General features: G+C 35.2%; 1 long non-coding RNA gene across 2 annotated transcripts in view; it reads right to left on the bottom strand.

The window, feature by feature from the left end:
* Positions 1-17,410, bottom strand: part of LOC145297590 (uncharacterized) — a 496,342-nt gene that overhangs the window by 344,071 nt on the left and 134,861 nt on the right. The gene's annotated exons all lie outside the window — the stretch shown is intronic.

The raw sequence follows: 17,410 nt of genomic DNA, 5'->3' as shown, positions 1-17,410 counted from the left end.
GACTTGAAGAGGGACGATTACTGGTACAACAATCCCGTAATACAGATATTCTTCGATCTCGACGGAATGAACGTGAGAGGCTGCGACATGCGGAAAGACATGAACGAGAAACTGCAGATCAGCGTCAAACATGGCTCCATGCTCAATAATCCCGGGATTGGGATCGGCTTGCATCCCACTACAACCCTGATGAAGATTATAATTTGAATCGCCATGTTCACCTCGGCACTATGACTGAAGTATGTCCTTATTGCAGGGCTCTGAAATTTAAGGAAAAACCTAAAGGATTTTGTCGTTCCAACGGAAAAATTAAACTACCTCAACTTGAAGAACCACTACAACCATTAAAAACTTTGCTTGCGAGATATACTGCTGAATCAAAGCATTTTCTATCGAACATCAGGAAATTCAACTCAGGCTTCCAAATGACGTCGTTCGGTGCAGAAATCATTACAGCTCAATTCATTCATGTAAAGGACAAATTTACCATAAAGTTGGATCTCTGTTTGCTTTCCCAGATGGTCATTATAAATTCCTACAAATGTATTGCATCGGTGATGACAATAATGAATTGAATGCACGCTGTGGAATTTTGACTGTCACAAGAAGATCCATCGTTTCCCAACTGTAAGAGCTGCTTCATAATAAAAACAATTTAGTTCGTTTATTCAAAACTGCTATTGAAGTGATGACATCTGATACACATAAGATTGTTATTCGCGCTGACAAAGTTCCTGCTGAAGAACACGTGCGAAGAGCCAACTGTAGATGAAGTGGCAATTGTTATAGTTGGAGATCAATTTGAACCCAGGGATATTATCCTTCATAGGAGAAATGATCAATTGACAAACATTGCAGAAACTCACCGATGTTACGATGCTCTTCAATATCCAATCATTTTCTGGGATGGTGCGTATGGATATAATTTCAATGTTAACATGATAAATAAAAATAAATGGTGAAGAAACAAATAAAAAATGCAGCGCAATGAACTATTATTCATACCGATTAATGATTCGGGAAAATGAAACCAATCACATTCTGAAATGCCGCCAATTGTTCCACCAATATATCGTAGACATGTACGTAAAAATTGAATCTGAACGTTTGCTATTAATACGTTTGAATCAGTTCAAACTTCGCTCTGAAAGATATGTTCATTTTGCGAAATGCAGTTGAAATTGATGGTAATACAATCAACGTTGGAAGACTAACGATTTCGACATCTTCATAATTAGGTAATCCATGTCATATGCATGAGTACACTCAAGATGCTTTCGCATATGTTCGTCAGTATGGCCGCCCTGGCCTGTTCATTATATTCACATGCAACCCTGCTTGGGATGAGAAACAACAACTATTACTTCTTGGACAATCATCAGTGGATAGGCATGATATTACAGCACGTGTTTTCAGACAAAAGCTGAAATCGCTAATAGATTTCATTGTTAAACAGAAAGTATTTGGATCTGTGTGCCGCTGGATGTATTCGATGAAGTGGCTAAAGAAAGGATTATCACACTCACACATACTTATCTGGTTCTATAACAATATCAGTCCAAATGGAATATGTGATGAAATACCTGATGCTGACATTGATAAAGATTTGCATAAAGTTGTGACAAAAAATATGATTCATGGACCTTGTGGTATATTGAATCCAAATTCACCAGACATGAAAGATGGAAAATGCTCTAAGCGATATCCGCATGCATTACTATCAGACACAGTTACAGGAAATGATGGATATCCTTTATACAGAAGAAGGTCAGTACAAAAAGGCGGTAAAGTAGCAATCACATAAATGCGCAATGGTGACATTGAAGTCGATAACCGGTGGGTTGTTCCATATTCACCTTTCCGATCGAAAGCCTACAAACCGCACATTAATGTGGAATACTGTAACTCAGTTAAGCCCATCAAATACATTTGCAAGTATGTGAATAAAGACAGCGATATGGCAGTTTTTGGTTTGGAAACTCAGGGAAATGATAGGAATGCAAACATACATATCGATGAAATTGCACAGTTTCAAGCTGGAAGATACATAAGCAGTAATGAAGATGAATTGCCTTAAGTTGTTATTGTCTTTCGTGTAATAGTAATAAAGCATGTGTTTACCTACGAGCGGCGTGTAATAACAAGTGCCCCTTACCCACTTCCAGTTGTCTGATCTAGCGGAAATTTTGCATGTGCAATGATTAATATCTCTACGGGTTATGTGGCAAATTACAGCCCTGAACTCATTGTGGTTTCTGTTTTACAGGTGCTTGAACTGAGTCAGGTGTGAAATGGAGCCTGCTGAATGTCGAGTAGTGATCCGGTTTTTGTATTTGAAAAGAGGCACACTACAGGATACTTTTGATGAAATGAAAGAAACTTATGGTGATAATGCCCCATCATATGACCTTGTAAAACGCTGGCATCGTGAATTCAAACATGGCCGGAAGTCTGTGGAAACAGCTCCCAGACCTGGTCGCCCCCTTCTGCCATACATGAACGAATTCCGACTATTGTTCACTTCTCAGTACATTTATAAAATGGACAAAGCTTCAATTGTGCAACAAATAGCTCTTAATCCAGAAATATAAATCACACATGGCCGAATTTTACATCAAAGACGCAATGAAAATGCAAATACCTGCCTGGATTTTACAGCAGAAATCTATAATAAGGCATTGATACAGATTAGAAATTGCACTCAATTGGGAATGATATCACCGAATCGATCTGCTGCGACTTTGTTTGATGTAGAATTGCGTCGCAAACAAACTTACAACACAGATGATCTTTTGTTGTACATTCATCCAAATATTAAAAATCTAACTCCTGAGCAAAGTAATGCAGACTGTCAATAATGGGGTTGGAGAAATTTTCTTAGATGCGCCAGGAGGAACTGGTACAACCGTATTAATTAAATTAATTTTGGCAACCATTCGATCACATTATGACATAGCCTTAGCTCTTGCATCCTCTGGAATAGTTGCAACATTACTGCCAGGTGGAAGAACTGCTCATTCGGCTTTAAAATTGCTATTAAATATGCAATTTATGGAAACTCCCATGTGCAACATTTCCAAAACATCGAGTATGGTAAAGTTATTGCAGAAATGTAAATTATTGTTTGGTATGAATGCACAATGGCACACAAAAAATAACTGGATGATCTTCATCGGTCATTGCAATACTTGCGTGGAAATGACCGACTCTTGGGCAATGCAGTAGATTTCAAGCAAACATTACCTATAATTCCCCGATCGAGCAGATGAAATAAATGCTTGCCTCAAATATTCTACTTGTTGGCGACATGTGAGAACATTACATTTGACTAGAAATATACGTGTCCAGCAGTAAAACGATCAACCAGCAGAGTTATTTTCAAATCAATTAGTGAAAATTGGGAATGGAAAAGTGCCAGTTAATCTTACCCCAGGACGAATTTCATTGCCACAAACTTCCGTAATTTAGTGACAACAAAAAAGAATTGATTGAAAATGTATTTGCAGACATCCAAATTAAATATAAAAATCCCAGTTGGCTGAGTGAACGAGATATTCTTGCACCCAAGAACAAAGATGTTCATGAACTCAACAGTACTATTCAGTTGAACATTCCTGGTGAGTTAGTCACATACAACTCCGACGACACTGCTGTTGAAGGAGACGAAGCAGTCAACTACCAAACGAATTTTTGAATTCACTATATTTGTCAGGGATGACACCATATGCACTGCAATTGAAAACTGGCGTGCCAATCATCCTGTTGCGAAATATTAACCAACCCAAGGTTTGTAATGGCACACGTCTTTCAATAAAAAAAAATTAATGACTAACCTAATAGAAGCAACAATTTTGACGGGCCTTAAAAAGGAGAGGATGTCCTGATTTCACGCATTCCTATGATTCCTACAGACATGCAATTTTGATTCAAGAGATTGCAATTCCTAATTAGACTGACATTTGCTATCACGATCAACAAAGCACAGGGACAATCTTTAGAATTATGCGGCTTATATTTACACACTAATTGCTTCTCACATGGACAATTGTGTTGCAATCTCTTCATTTTCACTGAATCAGGAACCACCAAGAATATTGTGTATCCACAAGTATTGGAAAATTAAACATAATCGACACATGCATTTTTTATTCAATTTACTCTATTTGAACCACAGAAACGCGTGGCAGGATACAGCTATATATATATATATATATATATATATATATATATATATATATATATATATATATATATATAATACCATTCAGTACTGACCCGACACTGAAAGACCAGATGAAAAACTTGGTAAAAATTTGGATTTATAAAGCCTTGATCGTCCCTCGGATCCCGTGACACAATGGATAGAGTCTCTACGGTTCCAGGTGAGCATTGTCTGAAGATAGCGGTTTCGATCCTACTCAAGCAGACCAGAAGATTAATTGGCCAAAACGTGGTGAGACAATAAAAACAACTATTAAGATGAGGATAACAGTTCGCAAAAACGAATGAATACACAAATTACTCATCGCAAAGAATTCTAATAAAAATAATACATACTTATTGCCTTTTCTTTGATAAATCTATCCTACTCTATTGAAAAGGTCTAAGCGTCTTCTCACTTAGATAAGAAAAACACTTTTCTAAGGGATTTATATTATTATTATCGAATAACCATTGAGAAAACACTCACTCTTTAAGGATTTTGGTTGGTTTGATTGTTTTATTTTATGGCATATCAACATTATTCGGGTTATTTAAAGCAAAACTCAATACTTTTAGAAAAGATTTTCATGCTTTAAGTTCTTTACATTTCCAAATATGCATTCACGGTGTTTGGTTGATATGTTTTACGGCGTTTTTATGCTTCTAGTTCTTTATATCTTTAAATATTTATTCATAGAGGTTTGTTGGTTTTATATATCATAAGTCATTAAAGTACGGTGTGTACGTGTTCGTATACACATATGTTTATATATGCATGATATACTCTGAAACCTTTGTAAACTGCCCATGTCTCTATATATTTAGAAAAAAAGAGCAAGTAATATTCAAGGAAAACGAAAATAGATGCATCTACTAGACTGAACCCAATCCCTCAAAAGGACAGAGAAAACGTTTAGTCGACATAAGCAAGCAAGTTCCACTTTTTTGTAAATTTTTATCTCTTAGCAGCAAATTTACCGGCTAAAAATAAAATAACGATAAAAATATTAAATACAAAAAAGAAACATCGTTTTTCATGCTTCAAAAACACTCATAACCTTTAACTATATATATATATATATATATATATATATATATATATATATATATATATATATAGATATAGATATATATATGCATATATATGTAGATATATAAATATATATATGAAGTATTATAATTATGTAAGATACATATTTTTTCATTTGCATGTGATGTTATATATGTTTTCTTGGATTTTTTCAGGATTCTAACGAGATATATAAGATTTGTTGCTTTGTTGCTGATTTTGTTTTAGACTTTGCAGAACATGGCTGTATTTGTAAAGGGAAACGGATAAAACAATGACATCAATGGTTACTGCATTTTGATCAGAAAGTCAATATCTTCAAACTGCTTGATCTGTTATCACCAGGGTTTTTGGGTATTGCATAATTGGCTTATACTATGTTAGAAACAAATCGAAGGGACTCCGATACTTACATTGCCGGCTTCGCATAATATACATCTTCATACAACCAAAAGTTCAATCATTATAATTGAAACTTATTCTTCCTGGGCGTCGTGATATTCAGAGTCTCGTAGTGATCTTGTACTCTGGTTGATATTCTTAATCTTCAATCAGAAGTCAACAAGACAACCATAAAATATGATTTGTCGATTAACCTATGATCACATTCATATTGGAAAAAAGGAGAGAACTTAAATGTCTACTACACACTATCCTCAAGTCTCTAAGGTCTTTCTGTACAGGGGTTCGTCAGAACAATCTGGCATGAGGATACTTTTCCTAAAAGTAAACCCTGACCAAATATTCCAAATCACATAATATTCGCTGCCCAAATAAGATCTCCTCACTATGGCTAACCCACATTAGCTTTTATGAGGAATGGTGCACCTTGTCCAAGTGATGTTACCTCAAGTAATAGCACGAAGCTGGATACTCCACCAGACTAGATAAATTCTTGCCCTGGAATCCAGTAAAACCAAGAGACCAAAGTGAAAGATATACTAAAACTTATGAAAATGGTTAATTGAGGAGAGGAAGATTATGTTCTGATTTCTTTTTACTAACTCAGTGTTTGAATATCTATATGTCTCATATAGAGTTCAAGTGTTGGCCCCAGATAGTGGGCACCTTGATTTCTGAGAACTTCGACTGATGTAAAATGGAAATGTATCGGTTTATTGAGTCGATTTCGTATTTGCTGTAAAAAAAGACAACAAAAAACAAACAAACAAACAAAAAACAAACAAACAAACAAAAAACAACAACAACAACAACAACAACAACAACAACAGGTGCTTGTGTTCAAATAATCTTATAAATCACTCGTTTACTATAGATATTGTGTATTCAGTATAGACAGACATTTATTAACATTCTAACCAGGAGTTTAGTATCTGTTCTGATCTATATTTCATCTTTTCTGCCTTAGGTCAATGAAGAAATTAAAATTCTAAAAACCTCAACCCAGAAGAGAGCGCCATTTTGGAGAGTTGGATTTTCCCTACATAAAAAAAATTCGACCTTGCGCCTAACTTTGTCTTCTTGGGGAGGTAAGTAAATAGGGAAATTGATAAGCCGTAACGCAGTAAATTGAACCGAACCACCACCTCGCTATCTTTGTAATTGCCGAGAAAATAAGAGAAACTTCTCATTCTAACAAGGAATTCCTTATAAAATCCCTCATCACATTGGCTGTAAAAGCAGAACAAGTCATTAAATCAAAAGGACCTTTATTGGGAAAACGTTATTACCGTCATGGAAGGGTTGCTTATGTTTGACTGAGATGAACTAGATCATAAACTATTGAGAGTGGAATATTCGGACATTAGAAGAAGAACGTCCATCATTATCTACAAGAACTTTAGCCATGTTCTTTTAATGAATTTTCGTGAAATAGTGAATGCGACATGCGGGTGAAAAATGAATCGGGTATTGGAAATTCCGCTTAATGTTCGACCACGAAGAATTAACCCCAACACTTAATTTTATCTAAGTTGGTGAACATAGAATACGACGCATCAGCAAATGCATGAAGACATTACAGATGTTGATCACACAAACATATTTTTGGTCCTGGATATGACCTTAAACTATATCCAGTGGTGAAGCCCAAGCTTGCGGGCTTTGGGGAGTGTGGAGGCACCCTTTAATTGCGACTGCCCCCAGGTCCACTCTGACCCGGAGTGGTAGTACCTGTTAGGGTCCCAACTATGGGTTAAATAGAAACCGACTTGAAAACAACAAATATTCTATTAAAAATTTTTCTTCAAAATCTTTGGATTCGGCATTAAATAACCTGAAAAGGGTTGATATGCCGTAAAACAAAAACAACCAACCAACCAACCAACCAACCAACCAACAAATATATTTTACCGAAAAAAAAAAGGATCTGATTTAAATGAAATATTCTAGCATGCACATTGGCAAAAGTATAGAATGATCAACGCTCGAGAACATGAAAAAAAAATCAAGAAAAAACATCAACGCATCATTTATATAACATTAATTAGAATGAAATTCTATAACAAAATCCACGTGGTTTTAACATGTGGAAACGAATACAATAATTATTTAAACAGTAAACGTACAGAATAGCTTATATATTATTTAATTGGAATTCATTACTGAGATGAGTATTATTTACTAATTTATTTATTACGGACTATTATCCTTATCTTTCTTAATTATTGTTTCACGACGTCTCGGCCAACTATTCCCCTGGATTTCCTATCCCGTCGTGGTTAACCACATGACGAAGGCCAGAGGAATAGTTGGCCGAAACGTCGTGAAACGACAACTAAGAAAGATGAGGATAATAATCAGCAATAAATACATTTTCAGAATAGTTATCAAAACGATACTTTTAACGTGTATAAACGATCTGTATACGTTGTTCTAGACAATAATAATTGTTTTCACGCCTTAAAACTAGGTGAGTTCGGTAGAGGATTAAATTTTAATGCGCTTTAGTTCATTTTCCGATTTTAAGGGTCGATCCTAGTCATGGCACCAGATATGAGACCACGTGTTATCCCACTCGGCAACATCACCCCCGACCCCAACGTTGTATTCCATGGATTTCTTCTCTTTCGTTATTTCTCATGTTGACGATTGTCAAGGGCGCGCGCACGGGTTCACAAGTATCAAATAAAATAACTCAAAAGCAAAAGACATGTAAATATTTGTTGCGTTCTGGGTAAGTGAGTAACTATTCTCTAATGCAATGGCGGAAACCCAAGAGGGAAATCGCCAGTCTTTAGTGGAATGGGGGCGAAAATGGATGGCAACGTTCAATGCTGCCAAGACGAAGCTCGTTTCCTTTAATAAGTACAAAAAACCTTCCCAACCACCAATAGCTAAAGATACTTTATCTGAAAGTACTTCGTTCAAACTCCTCAGCTTAAAGTTAACAGAGAACATGAGCTGGAACAGATACATCGAGAACATTGCCACGACTGCCGCAAAGGAAGGCGGCTCTCTCTACGGTGCTAGAAAGTTACTTACGCCTGAGAATATCCTGTACCTCTACAAGGCCACCATTCGCCCATGTATGGAGTATTGTTTTCACGTTTGAGCTGGTGCGTCTGCTATTACTCTCTCACTCCTAAACAGGGTTCAAAAGAGTCACCAACCTAATATATCCCACACTATCAGCTAGGCTTCAATCGCTGTCCCATCGACATAATGTTTCATCCCTCTGCCTGTTTTACAAGTATTTTAATGGTGGATGCTCCGACGAACTACACGCCCTTGTACCCCCTCAATGTAAATACTCCCGTCAAACCTGACACGCAGCAAAGTCCCGCCCCCACACAGTAGAGATCTCTAGATGTAAGAAAGCCTTCTACTCTAATTGTTTCTTCCCTAGAACTGATAGACTGTGGAATTCATTTCCAGATCTCTGCTTCCTCAACTGTACTGACATGCAGAAGTTCAAGTGTAATGTGAACAGACATCTTACTGCTCAACCCCCTTCATAGTATCTCTGCAACTTATGCCTCTGATAGTAGCCTCGTGCATCAAAATGGCACTGTGTCTTGTTTTGGGTGGAAATGTAAAAAAACAAACAAACTTGGTTTTTCTGCGAGGCAGAATTTGTAAGTTGATGTGAGTTTGTCTCGATCTCCCCAAACTCTCCAAACACATGAAATATGTTCAATGACGTCAAATAGACAAACGTTACATGGAGACATGGGAGCACATGGTCTTTTAACATACGTATGTGCAGCTTGTGCATTCAACAAACGTGCACTCGGGAGCACCTGCTCGCTGTTGCTGTCGTCAGTGAGCAATCCAGAAGACAAATCAATTAGTAAAGTCTTATACATACGATTTGCTCTTCATTCTTCGAGCGTCGCTTCCCATGTGTTTGTGGCGGCCAATATGTTCGTTGGATCATACGGTGACCTGATCTCTGTTACTCAAGACGAACAAACTCCATGCACAAATACACAAGAAAGCTGCTGACAGCTAAAAGATTTTATTTTGAGAAAGAATGTTCTTTCAAAAGAGAAGAAATACGAAAAAGATAATCTAATATTATTTTCTTTTATATAACTAAAATTAATTATTTCTTATCCAAGTAAGTTTGTCGACAGACGGACTCGTCCGAGGTTCGTCCAGATTTCCACATCGTCTACTCAGTGGCTCAACTTGAGAAAAACTGCCCGAAAACACTGTTTCAAACTCGAATCGGTTGAACACGTGATTTATCTTCTCATGCCATCAGCACCTGCGTTAGGCTTGATTTGTCTAGAGAGTAAACGCTTAACCTTTATCACCTGACTCTCGGGTTTACTGAATATATTTTGCTCGCTACAAGTGCAGTACTCAAAATGCACCTTAATTTACACTAGTCGAGCTAATATCTACGTACTGGCATAGGGCCACAATATATAATATCCCGACCTGGTCTAAGCTACGATCTGACGTCCACTGTGTCCGACTCGGAGCACATTTATCGTCACAAACTTCATCAATCGCTGTAAAACTCCTTGACAACCCTAAAACTAGCTTTGAATATATCTACCATTTATTCCCGTCATCTGTCACACGTTGATTACAACTCCACCTCAACTCTCCTGTTTGTGTATTCTTGAACACTTTCCTATACCTTTATCTTTGCATCAACCACATTTCCTATATCTTTGTTCTGTATATAAACATTTTTTTTGTTTAATTGCATTTTCACCCCAAACAAGGCACAGTGCCACTTTGATGTAGGGGGCTACTATCTGAAGCATAATTTGTAGGGGTACTATGTAGGGAGTTGAGCCACAAGATGTCTGTTTACATTACACTTAAATTTTTGCATGTCAGTGCAGTCAGGGAGACAGGAACACAGAAAGGAATTCCAAAGTCTAGCAGTCCTAGGGAAGAAACTATTAGAGTAGAAGGCTTTCTTACGTCTAGGGATCCCTACTGTGCAGGGGTGGGATTTTGCTGCGTGTCGAGTTTCTCGGGTGTATTTCTGTCGAGGGGACAAAAGGACTTGTGCTTCATCGGGTCATCCACCATTAAAATACTTGTAAAACAGACAGAGGGAAGCAGCATTATGTTGATGGGATAGTGGCTGAAGCCTAGCTGATACTGCAGGACCTATTAGGTTGGCGACTTTCTTATGAGAGAGAGAGAGAGAGAGAGAGAGAGAGAGAAAGAGGGAGAAAAAGAGAGAGAGAATGAGCGAGAGAGAGAGACTAATAGCAGATGCACCAGCTCAAATGTGGCAACAATACTCCATGCATGGGCAAATGGTGGCCTTGTAGAAATACAGGATATTCCCAGGCATAAGTAACTTTCTAGCGCGGTAGAGAGAGCCCACATTCCTTGCATCAGCCTTAGCAATGCTCTTAATGTGTCTTTTCCAACTAATGTTCCCCGTGAATGTTAAGCCGAGTTTGAACGAAGTACTTTCATGTAATGTATAATTAGTCATGGATGTTAGTGGTTGAGCAGGTTTCTTGTAGTTATTAAAGGAAACAAGCTTTGTCTTGGAAGCATTGAATGTGGTCATCCATTTTTGCGCCATTCATTTTAATTCATCTTGTCTTTTTGATACTTCTCTTTATCTTCTTCCTCTCCTTCCTAACAATTTATTGTATCACACATACCATGTCCAATATGCGATTTATTACAGAAAATACAAAAACAAAAGTCACATCCACATTACGTAAATAATACAGAATTCATGTATTAATATTATATGTTATGAAACAGTATGACAATCAACTCAAAAACTAGAATAACTAAACAAAACCTTAATCGTCTCATCAGCTAAAGGGTATTTTAGTACCATTAAAACACACACACACACACACACACACACACACACGCACGCACGCACGCACGCACGCACGCACACACACACACACACACACACACACACACACACACACACACACACACACACACACACACATATATGCTTCTTATACCCTGGAGAGGAAATCAAATTCGCCTCTCCATCAAAAACAGGAGGAATTTTAACCACAGACCACAAGACGTTTAACCGCGTTCTACCAAGAAAACTTTAAAATCACCTTTCATTTTATCAGCCATTCCGCCATTTTATCTGCTATCCAAAAATAAAAGAAATGCTTTCCCTTCCCAGCAAAAAGACATTTTAATCACCTCTTTTATAAATAGGCATTCCGCCATATTCCTTTCTCTACTCCCTAAACATGACCAGGAGGATTTTTTTCACCTCCTGCTCAGATAACTTTTATCGAAACCTCTGAATTTGTAAGATATTGTGATTTTTTCTGACAACGTCCTTATGAAATTTTACACAGACAAAAACTGGAACAATCTTCAGAGAAACAATTTACATTTTTAACCAGAAAATATAATTTATTTTTTAAAAAACATTTAAACAACCATATTAATCACGATAATAAAACACATACCATGAAGTAAATATAATTCTAACATATTATATAACACATACACTGCTGATCAAAAATTTAAGACCACTTAAAAATCTTTAAAACGAAACATTTTTTTAAGGATAGATTTTAAACTCTTTCGACTGAAGGTTACTAATAGTACAATCGAAAAGGTTATGGAAACAAAAAGGTACATTACAAAAATTTTATTTAAAAATTTGCATTATTAGGCTTTTTATACATGATCAAAATTATAAGACCAAGGTTATAAATTGTTAGATTTATGGTAATTCTAATGTTTTTAGTCCAGTTAGAGATTAGCAATCACGGTGTAAAGGTGTTATCATGACTAAAGCAAGAAAACTAATCGAAGTTGAGCGCTCTCGAATTCTAGGATTCCATAAGCAAGGGTCCTGAATATGACCTTAAATTATATCCAGTGGTGAGGCCCCAGCTCGCGGGCTCTGGGGAGTGTGGAGCCACCCTTTAATTACGATTTCTCCCACGTCCACTCTGACCCGGAGTGGTAGTACCTGTTAGGGTCCCAATTATGGGTTAAATAGAAACCGACTTGAAAGCAACAAATATATTCTATTAAAAAAATTTCTTCAAAAAGGGTTGATATGCCATAAAACAAAAACAACCAACCAATCCACAAGCAAGGTTTGTCACAGCGAACGATAGCAACTAAGATAAATCACAGTAAAACTGTTATTTACAATTTTCTAAAGAACACTGAGAATTATGAAAAAGCAAAATACTTTGGAAGCTCCCCCCTCCAAATTTCTCCTGCATTGAGTAAAAGAATCAGACGAGTATTATGAATGACAGAGGACTTTCTTCTAATCAAATTAAGGCAGTTAAAAATGCTGATTGCTGTCCAATAATCATCAGACGACACAACAAAAAGGCATGGTAAATTAAAAGCGGAAACAAATTCCTCGATTGCTTCCACGTCACAAAGTGGACCGCTTAAGATTTGGTCGTGAATACCAAACCTGAGACGTTGAGAAGAAAATCCTGTTTTTTGATGAGAAAAAATTCAATTTAGATGGTCCTGATGGCTCCCAGCGATATTGGCATGCACCTTGAAATTTTTTCCACAGGTCATAGTGGTGGAGGGTCCGTAATGGTATGGGGTGCCTTTTCTCAAGGTGGTGCAGGGTCGCCAGACAGCAGCTGGTTATGTTAGCATGCTACAAAAAGCAGCTTTGATGATGGAGGGTCATCGTTTGTGTGGGTATGGATGGTTATTCCAACAAGCCGATGCTGCCGCCCACGCTGCAAGACGGACCTTGAGCTTTCTACAAGAAAATGGAGTCCATCTCTTGGGACATCCTGCATGCTCACCGGACTTGAACCCAATTGAAAATGTTTGGAGATGGATGACAAGAGAGGTTTAGCGAAATGGCAAACAATATTCAACAAAAAATGAACTTCGTGAAACCATCTTCAGAAACTGGAGCAGGATACCCCGCACCGTTATTGAAACCCTTATTTCTAGCATGCTCTAAAGAATTTTTGAAGTCATTAAAAGCAGTGGAGGTAGAACTCATTAATAAGTTTTATTGTTGAGTGTTTTAATACAATTTTCATACACTGTTGTAGAATTTAATAGAATTTTTGTTTCTGGTCTTACAATTTTGATCATGTGTAAAAAGCCTAATTTAATAAAAATGTAAATTTTAAAAATAAATCTTTGGAATGTAGCTTTTTGTTTTCATAACTTTTAGATTGTAGCATTGGTAAACTTAAGTCGGAAGAAAAAAAGTTAAATTCTTCACTAGTTTGGAGACGGAATGCGTTGTTGTGATAAGTGATTTTCTCTATTAATTCGCACTTTTTATTTTAAGATTCAAATATTAATAACTACATTTTATTTCAGTATTTAATTTATGTATTTCTGTTGTATTAAATGCTAGCTTTAATTTTTTTTTTTTTTTTTTTTTTTTTTTTTTCTCGTCCATAAATGTTTATCTACCAAGTTGATCTTAAATATTGTATAATGAATCCATTATATTATCATTTTCAGTCCCCCACCCCTAATTTCTGGCTCCCATCTTATCTCGCAATTACTTATAACGTCACCAACTAACCTTCGGAAGAACCCCCCCCCCCCATCCGATTTTGTTTTATATCATAAGTTGCTTAAAACGTGATTAGTTAAAGTTCAGAATAAAATCACGCTTTCTCTTAACGGTTAATTTAAAAAAAAAATCTTCTGAACGCTATTAAAAGTTAAATTCTTCACTAGTTTGGAGACGGAATGCGTTGTTGTGATAAGTGATTTTCTCTATTAATTCGCACTTTTTATTTTAAGATTCAAATATTAATAACTACATTTTATTTCAGTATTTAATTTATGTATTTCTGTTGTATTAAATGCTAGCTTTAATTTTTTTTTTTTTTTTTTTTTTTTTCTCTCGTCCATAAATGTTTATCTACCAAGTTGATCTTAAATATTGTATAATGAATCCATTATATTATCATTTTCAGTCCCCCACCCCTAATTTCTGGCTCCCATCTTATCTCGCAATTACTTATAACGTCACCAACCAACCTTCGGAAGAACCCCCCCCCCCCCCCATCCGATTTTGTTTTATATCATAAGTTGCTTAAAACGTGATTAGTTAAAGTTCAGAATAAAATCACGCTTTCTCTTAACGGTTAATTTAAAAAAAAAAATCTTCTGAACGCTATTAAAAGTTAAATTCTTCACTAGTTTGGAGACGGAATGCGTTGTTGTGATAAGTGATTTTCTCTATTAATTCGCACTTTTTATTTTAAGATTCAAATATTAATAACTACATTTTATTTCAGTATTTAATTTATGTATTTCTGTTGTATTAAATGCTAGCTTTAATTTTTTTTTTTTTTTTTTTTTTTTTTCTCGTCCATAAATGTTTATCTACCAAGTTGATCTTAAATATTGTATAATGAATCCATTATATTATCATTTTCAGTCCCCCACCCCTAATTTCTGGCTCCCATCTTATCTCGCAATTACTTATAACGTCACCAACTAACCTTCGGAAGAAACCCCCCCCCATCCGATTTTGTTTTATATCATAAGTTGCTTAAAACGTGATTAGTTAAAGTTCAGAATAAAATCACGCTTTCTCTTAACGGTTAATTTAAAAAAAAAATCTTCTGAACGCTATTAAAAGTTAAATTCTTCACTAGTTTGGAGACGGAATGCGTTGTTGTGATAAGTGATTTTCTCTATTAATTCGCACTTTTTATTTTAAGATTCAAATATTAATAACTACATTTTATTTCAGTATTTAATTTATGTATTTCTGTTGTATTAAATGCTAGCTTTAATTTTTTTTTTTTTTTTTTTTTTTTTTCTCGTCCATAAATGTTTATCTACCAAGTTGATCTTAAATATTGTATAATGAATCCATTATATTATCATTTTCAGTCCCCCACCCCTAATTTCTGGCTCCCATCTTATCTCGCAATTACTTATAACGTCACCAACTAACCTTCGGAAGAAACCCCCCCCCATCCGATTTTGTTTTATATCATAAGTTGCTTAAAACGTGATTAGTTAAAGTTCAGAATAAAATCACGCTTTCTCTTAACGGTTAATTTAAAAAAAAAAATCTTCTGAACGCTATTAAAAGTTAAATTCTTCACTAGTTTGGAGACGGAATGCGTTGTTGTGATAAGTGATTTTCTCTATTAATTCGCACTTTTTATTTTAAGATTCAAATATTAATAACTACATTTTATTTCAGTATTTAATTTATGTATTTCTGTTGTATTAAATGCTAGCTTTAATTTTTTTTTTTTTTTTTTTTTTTTTTTTCTCGTCCATAAATGTTTATCTACCAAGTTGATCTTAAATATTGTATAATGAATCCATTATATTATCATTTTCAGTCCCCCACCCCTAATTTCTGGCTCCCATCTTATCTCGCAATTACTTATAACGTCACCAACTAACCTTCGGAAGAAACCCCCCCCCATCCGATTTTGTTTTATATCATAAGTTGCTTAAAACGTGATTAGTTAAAGTTCAGAATAAAATCACGCTTTCTCTTAACGGTTAATTTAAAAAAAAAAAATCTTCTGAACGCTATTAAAAGTTAAATTCTTCACTAGTTTGGAGACGGAATGCGTTGTTGTGATAAGTGATTTTCTCTATTAATTCGCACTTTTTATTTTAAGATTCAAATATTAATAACTACATTTTATTTCAGTATTTAATTTATGTATTTCTGTTGTATTAAATGCTAGCTTTAATTTTTTTTTTTTTTTTTTTTCTCGTCCATAAATGTTTATCTACCAAGTTGATCTTAAATATTGTATAATGAATCCATTATATTATCATTTTCAGTCCCCCACCCCTAATTTCTGGCTCCCATCTTATCTCGCAATTACTTATAACGTCACCAACTAACCTTCGGAAGAACCCCCCCATCCGATTTTGTTTTATATCATAAGTTGCTTAAAACGTGATTAGTTAAAGTTCAGAATAAAATCACGCTTTCTCTTAACGGTTAATTTAAAAAAAAAAATCTTCTGAACGCTATTAAAAGTTAAATTCTTCACTAGTTTGGAGACGGAATGCGTTGTTGTGATAAGTGATTTTCTCTATTAATTCGCACTTTTTATTTTAAGATTCAAATATTAATAACTACATTTTATTTCAGTATTTAATTTATGTATTTCTGTTGTATTAAATGCTAGCTTTAATTTTTTTTTTTTTTTTTTTTTTTTTTTTTTTCTCGTCCATAAATGTTTATCTACCAAGTTGATCTTAAATATTGTATAATGAATCCATTATATAATCATTTTCAGTCCCCCACCCCTAATTTCTGGCTCCCATCTTATCTCGCAATTACTTATAACGTCACCAACTAACCTTCGGAAGAACCCCCCCCCCATCCGATTTTGTTTTATATCATAAGTTGCTTAAAACGTGATTAGTTAAAGTTCAGAATAAAATCACGCTTTCTCTTAACGGTTAATTTTAAAAAAAAAATCTTCTGAACGCTATTAAAAGTTAAATTCTTCACTAGTTTGGAGACGGAATGCGTTGTTGTGATAAGTGATTTTCTCTATTAATTCGCACTTTTTATTTTAAGATTCAAATATTAATAACTACATTTTATTTCAGTATTTAATTTATGTATTTCTGTTGTATTAAATGCTAGCTTTAATTTTTTTTTTTTTTTTTTTTTTTTTTTTTCTCGTCCATAAATGTTTATCTACCAAGTTGATCTTAAATATTGTATAATGAATCCATTATATTATCATTTTCAGTCCCCCACCCCTAATTTCTGGCTCCCATCTTATCTCGCAA

The sequence above is a fragment of the Euprymna scolopes genome, chromosome 18 (genome assembly GCF_053919585.1).
Source record: "Euprymna scolopes isolate OS-2025 chromosome 18, ASM5391958v1, whole genome shotgun sequence".
In the NCBI taxonomy this organism is placed as follows: Eukaryota; Metazoa; Mollusca; class Cephalopoda; order Sepiida; family Sepiolidae; genus Euprymna; species Euprymna scolopes.
The sequence above is the reverse complement of the archived record's forward strand: the minus strand, read 5'-3'. Positions and strand labels throughout refer to the sequence as shown.